This window comes from Furipterus horrens, unplaced genomic scaffold (genome assembly GCF_987537825.1).
Source record: "Furipterus horrens unplaced genomic scaffold, mFurHor1.1.pri manual_scaffold_13, whole genome shotgun sequence".
NCBI lineage: Eukaryota > Metazoa > Chordata > Mammalia > Chiroptera > Furipteridae > Furipterus > Furipterus horrens.
In genome coordinates, this window is record NW_028327183.1 from 39,785,559 (window position 1) to 39,793,967 (window position 8,409).

The 8,409-nt window shown below is 42.8% G+C and overlaps 1 pseudogene; it reads right to left on the minus strand.

The window, feature by feature from the left end:
* Positions 1 to 1,469: 1,469 nt before the first annotated feature.
* Positions 1,470 to 2,849, minus strand: LOC149994642 (DCN1-like protein 4; annotated as a pseudogene).
* Between the last annotated feature and the right edge of the window lie 5,560 nt (positions 2,850 to 8,409).

The window sequence follows — 8,409 nt, forward strand, 5'->3', positions numbered from 1 at the left end:
ATCATCTATGAATTATTCTTGGCAAAAATACTTAACCTGAATTTCAATCATGAAGAAAGAATCAGATAAATCCAAGCATATTCTACAGAACAACTGGCTTGGACTCTTTAAAAATGTCAATGTCATAAAAGAATAAAACCAAACAAAAAGGCTGTGGAACTGCTCCAGATCAAAGGACAGGAAGAGATGACATTGGCATCTAAATGCAATGCATGGTCCTTGGTTGTATTGGATCTTAAAATATATATCTATTTTTAAAGAACAAATCTATTATTGGTGTAACTGGATAAATTTGAATGTAGAGTACATTTTAGATAATACAGGGTTGATAATGTTATTATAATGTTAGAATTTTGGAGTATTGTGATTTGTGTAGGAGAATGGACTTGTTTTGAGGAGATTTTATAGGAAGTATTGTGATGCCTGAAAGTTATTTTCATGTGGGAGAGAGAAAGAAAGGGAGGCAAAATGTTAACACTGGTGTATGTAGGTGAAGGGGGTATGAGTGTTTATTGTACTAACTTTTCTGTAAGAGTGAAAGTTTTTGAAATAAAAAATTGGGAGTAAACAAACAAGTATTTACTTTAAAAACTTCTACCATGGTCCAAAAATTATAATTTTTTTCTGCTCCTCAGAGTATTAGCCAGGGGTACATTTAACAATTCATTCAACACTCACTGAGTGCCTATTAACACAAAAATCCTTGTTCTCATAGAACAGACATTCTAGTGGAAAATGCTTCTCAACCTAACATTTCTGTTATTCTCCACACCGGCACCCTCACAGTCTGGCTATAGGCGTGTGGCAAAGACTGCTAGTGGCCTAGGCTATATTCATGCTCTACTTCTCTAACAGCAGAACCCTGATTTAACTGTAGGTGGCAATGCACTCAGCTAAAAGGTATTTACCAACCTCCTTTGCAGCTAGGATGGCTGAGACAAAAGAAGCTCACATCTTTGGGTGGGACTTCAGGAAAGTTTCTTAAAGGAAATAGGCAGCTGGCAGGTGCCTTTATGCCCTTGACTCCTTCCTGCTTTGAATATGGTCTGGGCTTCAACAGCCACAATGAACCAACACTTACTTATGGTAACAGTTGTTCTGTCTTGTTTTCTGAAATGTTACAACAGACAGGAGAGCATAATCTGTCTATTTATGCCACAAAACTTATTTTTACAATACATTTTAATACATATATATAAAATTTAAGTAGCCATATACACATAATCACAACTGAGAACATTGGCAAATTCACCAATCTGTAGTGTAAATACAAACTGCAAAGCAGCCATCCAAGAGAGCAATGCTACACAGCAGGCAGAGCTGGCCAATTCAATAGCAAACACCAAAAACGTCCCTACAAAAGGGAAACAGTGCAAGAAAAGCAGCATGTGCTTTGATACATACAGCCCTCTACAGCTAATGGTTGACATACTGGTAATGGTGACTCTTATGCTGCTATGCATGACGTCCTAGGACAACTGTTTGTTTTTATGCCACTCCACAAACTCATCCAACAAAACTGGCCATGTGCCAGGTTTGTCATAGTTGCTGAGGTCAAGATTGATTGTTGAGCATATTACATCACTGGTATTTGTTAATAACTATATTTTGATTGCTCCAAGAATTGGTGAAAAACTGGAAAAAGTGGCCATATTTTTCCTAATAACAGTCCCAACATGCACTTGGCAGTGTTTATGTCTAGTCAAATGCATATCTGTAAATAAGTTTAAACTTTGTAGAATCCTTTAGTAATGATCTTAAGTCGTCGGCAGCCGTCCGTCTCGAGAGACGATGGTGTAGCTTCTTAAGAGTCTATCTGCACCACCGAGAATGGCTGTGCAGTCCGACTCGGGCACTCGGTATTTGTCTCCTCCCGTGTTGAATCGACATCTTGTGATGACGCTGGAGTGTCCTCTCCAGTGAAGCTGAAGCTACAGAGCCTGGGCAGGGTGATATGGAGGGTCTGCTGTTGCCCATGCAGCAGACCCCCCCTCTCTTCGCAGCTGAAGGGTCCAAGGGAAAGACGGAGTCAATACAGCTTGGCTTCAGGTGCGCCGCAGGAGTTGCCGGTGTTGACTACAACGTCAAACCGCCTTAGGGACTCCGGCTCCGGATTTTCTGTCGGGGTTTACTCCCTTAGCCTTTCCCCTGAAGAGGTATGCCGCAAGGCAGCGGAGGTTTTTTGGAGTCAGAGTTTTCCTTCTCTGATGTGCCCTGACTGGAAGATCAAACCAGCGACACTTAGCTCGCAGGCCAACGCTCAATCCACTGAGCCAAACCAGCCAGGGGTAATGATCTTAAGTAACCCAAAGTATTTCTGAGTTTTTTCTGTTACATCACATTGTAAAGAAGTCATTCCTTTTAACCATTCCCATAGAGTAAAATAACCAATATTTTGTGCATCCAGTTTCCAAGCTAGGACAAGTGTAGCTCCCATTTCCTGGTTCAATGCCAACGTCTTCACAAAATTTTTCCATGTCTTCAGGACCTATAACATCACCAGTACCTACACACTCATAGAACCAATCTAAGCACTACTTACTTGAAAAAGCTACTTCTTCGGTCTTTATTCTAGTTGAATCATATTTTCTATACATGCTATCATGTCTACTTTTCTTGGCAGATAAATCATCTCCAGAGGCAGGTCTTCTCTTTTTCCTTGGCGGCATGACTTTACTCAAGCAGTCTGAAGAACTACAAGACCACAAGCTTCCTGTTTGGTGATTGTCTTGGCCAACATCTTCTGTTAGATTGAGCTTATGAAGGGTGTGGTTGATCTTATGAATATTTGCCAGTGTTGAGAAATGAGAATTCAGCTGAAAATTGACAGCAGCAGCATCTGAGTACATTTTCAGAGAGCTCACACCCTGCTATCTGCCCAGGATCCCACACTCACCTTGCAGTATCCCCACCAACTCCAAGAAATAATCTTGAGAATAGAATTCATGTGCTGAGATTGGAAGAGCAGAAGGCTGAAAGGAGCCTGGATCCCTGGTAATCCTGTGAATCTGAAATACTAGCTCTACCTCCCAATTTGTTTCACATGGGAGAGAAATAAACCTGTATCTAGCAGCTGGTCTCTGTTCTAACAGTCAAAAATGACAGGAGAGCAGTCAGGAACACCAACAAATTAGCTAGGGGTGGTGGGGGAGAGGGATAACAGTGGCCATCATTCACAGAGTGCTATTTATGTACCTGGGATTAATTTAAGTATTGTGCATGCATTAACTTACTTAATCATCACAACAACCCTATGAAATAGATGAATACCAACTCATTTTACAGGTGAAGACACTGAAGTACAAGCAGTCAAGTCATTTGGCCAAAGTCACACAGCTAACAAATGGTAGAACCAAGCTATGGCCCAGGCCATCTGGTACCTGAATCCATTCTCATACAGCAAACTACACTCCCTCACAAACAAGGGGGAGCCCTGGGTCAAAGTAATGGGGCTTACCTGGGCAATCCTGATGATTCACTCCTCTCAGAAGCCTGTGAGGTCTCCTCCCACATTGACAGTGGTTTGGCCATGTGACTGGCTTTGGTATAGGGTATTAATGCAGAAACTTGGTTAGTGCTTGTGTATTGGGGCCTGGCCTCTTGAAAATGCTCTCACCACCATAAAAGGAAGCCCAGCCAAGACTACTGAATGATAAAAGACCACCAGGAGAGACAGACCCATCCATAGAAGCACCCCACCTTCCCCAGCCAGCCCACCAGCTGACTACAGTCTCCTGAGTGAACACAAGAGAGATCAGGAGAACCATTCAGTCACTAGTCAGAATCTTGAGAAATAATAAATCACTGTTGTTTTTATTTACCAAGGTTCAGGGTAATTTGTCATTAGTCAATGAACTATTGAAACAGGCTCAGAGTTATAAGAAGTGACCCGAGGAAGCATACAGTGAAGAGACAATTAAATTCCACCATTCATTGTAGGTTCCAGGGGAAGCTGGGCTGGACACAAAAGGAAATCAGAACACCTAAGGACTCAGGCATCCCTGCCCTCAAAGACCTGACATTTTCTGGTCCCAGAAGATTTCCTTCTAGGCTTTACTGACCAGGTGCAGCCACATGATCCTGGATTCAAAAGTGAGCCACAAGCTTTCTGGCAGCTGCAATCTCCCCATGACAACATGCTGCCCCAGAAGAGAAGAGGAAACACAAGAAGCACCTAGTGCAGAGCCCCGGGTCCTACTTCACTGGTGTGAAATGCCCAGGATGCTGTAAAACTGACCACCGTTGTCAGCCATGCAGACACTAGTTTTGTGTGGTGGCTGCTCCACTGTCCTGTCGGCCTACAGGAGGAACAGAAGGCTGACAGAGGCTGCTCCTTCAGCAGGAAGCAGCACTAAAGCACCTGAATCACGTGAGTGGGCAGCCATCCAGTATACGTATTTTGTATACAAAACAAAAAACAAAAAAGTGAGTAACAATACCCAAGAGAAATAAAAACATATTCACATAAAAACTTGTACACAAATGTTCATCACAGCATTACTCATAATAGCCAATGAGTGGAAACAACTCCCAAGTCCACCAGCTGACGGATGGATAAACAAAATGTGTTCTAGCCATATAATGCAACATTATCAGGCACAAATAGGGAATGAAGTACTGGCACGTGCTACAACATAGATTAACCCTAAAACATTATGCTAAGTGAAAGAAGCCAGACACAAAAGACCACATACTGTATAATTCAATTCGCATGAAATGTCTAGAACAGGCAAATCTATAGAGGTAGAAAGTAAATTAGTGGTTGCCTTGGGCTGGGTTCAGGGAAAGGGGTAAGAAGAAATGAGTGACTTCTTAAGCATATAGGATTTCTTTTTGGGGTGATGAAAACATTATAAAACTGATTGTGGTGGTGGCTTCACTGCTCTGTGATTATTTTAAAACCCATTGTATTGTACACTTTAAATGGATGAGTTATATGGTATGTGAATTATATCTTGATAATGCTGTCACACACACACACATATACATTTATATAAAACACAATGTCAGATAGGAATGAATATAAAATATATAAGAGACTTAAGACTTCAGTATGAAGCCTGGATTTCCCACTTACGAAGCCTTTGACTTTGAGTAGGTTACTTCATTTTGCTGACCCTCAGTTTTCTCATCTATAAAACTGAAATAAAAATAATACCTACTTCATGGAGTGATTGTGAGAATTAAATGAAACAAATAACAGTAGCTGGGAGATAATAAGTGCTCAATAAATGTTCAGTTTTGTTGTTAAAAAAAAAAAAAAAGTGAGCCCTAGCCAGTGTGGCTCAGTTGGTTGGACCACTGTCCCATAAACCAAAAGGTCACAGTTTTGATTCCTGGTCAGGGCACATGCCTGGGTTGCAACTTGCAAGTTAGGTCCATAGTCAGGGTGAGTGCAAGGGGCAACTTATTGATGTTTCTTTCTCACACAGATGTTTCTCTCCCACTCTCCCTCCCTTTGCCTCTCTCTAAAGTCAATGAGCATGTCCTCAAGTAAGGATTTAAAAAAAAAAAAAAAAGTGAGCCACAAGAAGAAATGGCCACAAAAATTGAGAGCAGTTAGCTGGAGGCTTCTGCAATAGAAGCCTCCGTCTGGTTCTTTTGGAGGAGATTGTGAAGAAGCTTCTTGGAGTCCTGTCCTGACCCCCCAGAGGTTCTGAGCAGCCAATACAGGGATCCACCTGGCCCCACAGAGAGGGCCTTGTGGTGTGTTTGAGTATTATTCCAGGCTATTAGCCTAATAATCTACCTCTCTGCTGTCTCTGATAATCTATGAGCTTCCCAATGTCTAACTGTGTGTCTTTACCATGTAAGCAAGCCAGCGTGAATTCTGTTGTTTGCAATTAAGAGCCCTGGTGGATGCAGGCAGGAAGGGACTTACTTGTTCAGGGAACAGCAAGGAGGCCCCGTGCTAGCGGAGGGGGGTGAAGGAGGTGAGGTCAGAAGGCCTCGAGGGCCACACCTTAAAGGGCTGTGTGAGTTCACTCATTCTGAGTGAACTGTGAACTGTGAACTGTGAACCATGAGAGGAATTTGAATAAAAGGAAGACATAATCACATAATCTCTGACTGTGTGTGGAAAACATACTAAGCAAGGGGGCAACCAGGGTGCAGGCTGCTGTGATCACCCAGGTAGAAGGTAACCAGGATGAGTTTGTGGAGAGAATGAGAAGTAGGTGAATTTGGAAACACTTTGAAAGTACAGCCAGCAGAATTTGCTGATGAGTTGAAAATAGTGTGTGTGTGAGAGTCTGTGTGTGTGTGTGTGTGTGAGAGAGAGAGAGAGAGAGAGAGAGAATGAAGATGGTCAAGGATGACTGGATAGTTACAATGAAGCCTCAACTGCACCAGCAGAAAACGGAGGCTAACCCTTACTGCACAGGGTCACCCTAAGGAGTCTATATAACTGTGGGTATAAAGCACTTACACATTTATGTGTCGCTGTCATCATTACTTCGTTAATGTTTAAGACAACTCATCCAAGCCCTTCTTCTTTGTTCTGACACCCCCCAAACCTTACATGTGTGTGAGTCCCCTGAGATTCCAAGAAAGACTTCTACTATGCCCCAATTTCTTCAAAAACATCTGCTCCCTTACAAGAATAACAGGAGTGACTCAGGGCAACTTGCTCCCCTCCCACCACTCTATGGGTTCTAAGGATTGGCTGCTCCACACGTCTCTTTCCAGAAATCCAGGTTCCCTGCCTCAGCCTCCTTTCTGTTTCTCTTTCAAATTCAGTTTCCCATCTGTCATCTCCTGGCCACTGCTCACCTGGACTTCCCCAGTCCTGCCCAAACCTGTGGCAAATTCCAAATTTACGTGATGCATTTGCTTTACTTACATAAAATGGGATTGTCTCCCTGGCCAACCCAGTGCTTCATGGCCTTCACTTGCTTTACAGTCAACAGGGAAACTAAATATAACAAAGTCTGGGCGGTACTCCCAGCGGTGTGATCAGTCTCATTACACTCTGGCAGTTGTTCTCAAACTTGAAGATGTATCTGACCAAATCAGCTGGAGCTCTTGCTCAAACATAGATTGCTGGATCCCACCCCCAGAATTTCTTATGGGTAACTCAGAGACTTTGCATTTCTAACAAGTTCTCAGGTGAAGCTGACGCCGTTGGTCCAAGGCCCACACTTTGAGAAATGCTGCTCTTTACCAAGAGGCAGTAATATGTAATGGTTCAAACTCTTGTTGCCCATGTGATCCACAGGTCCTTGGCATCACCTTGGGAGAGTGTTAGAAATGTAGAATCTCAGGCCCTACCCGAAACCTACTGAATCAGAAATCTGCATTTTAACAAGATTCCCAGGCGACTAGTACATATGTTAAAATTTAAGAAGCACAGGTTTCAGTCTCGGTTCTGCTGATTATTAGCTGTGAGGTTTGGAAGCACCTTCTTGAGTCTCCTCATCTGTAGAATGGGGGTAATATATTAGGTTGTAGTAAGGATTAAATGAGTTCACATAAGTTTATCCATGCCTGGTATCAGTATGCACTGTTCACATAAGAAAAGCCCAAGCCTGTAGAGAATTTTCGTAAGAGTTTATTTGGGCCAAACTGAGGAAGTGAAATCTTAAATGTTCCAGAGAATAACAGTTTCGCAGTTTCTTTCACGTATTTGAAATTAAGGAGAGGATGTAAGGAAGATTCTGTGACTGTGGGAGAAAGGAAGGCAGGGATTGGATTGCAGGGTAGTTAACAACATGCTCTCTCGAGGATGGTTACACACTTGAGGGGTCTGAAAAAGAGGCATTTCAAAGGTGCACAGAAACAATGAACAAGGTTTGCTTAAAGCAAAGATAAACCTTTCACTAAAAAGTTATATGCCTGGGGCTTGACTACTCACCGTGACCTGCACAGTTAGGAATTTATGATCAGAACACCCTGTGAGGCTAATTTCCTTTTTACATCCACAGCACCAAAGAAAGTTTTGCTATTTCTGTTATTATTATCAGCTCCCCAGTTGTTTCAAATGTCCAGTCAATGCTAGAACACTAAGCAAGGCTGAAACCTGCCCTTAGGGCCCCAGGAACCATGGAAATGTCAATAAAAGCATGGAAGCGGACTGAACTGGAATGTAGACACCGAGACAGAGGCCAGAGCCTGAAAACAGATGGCAGCATAGAGCTAGAGACTAAGACCCAAGAAATTAAAAGCTGAACCCAGAGTCACCCAATGTGGGAGACAGAGATGCCAATAAAAATACACCTGCAGAGAAGTGCCAACTTTTCCACAGTCAGAAGTTAGAGGCAAAGCTGGGTGGAGCCAATTTCTCTCCCTTGATCAATGTCCACCCATCTGTCCATCTGTCCATCCATCCATCCATGCATCTTCCCCTGCCCGTGGCCACCCAGCCACGATCCCCTCTTCCTACCATGCCTTTATCTCTTCAGTCTGTCCATT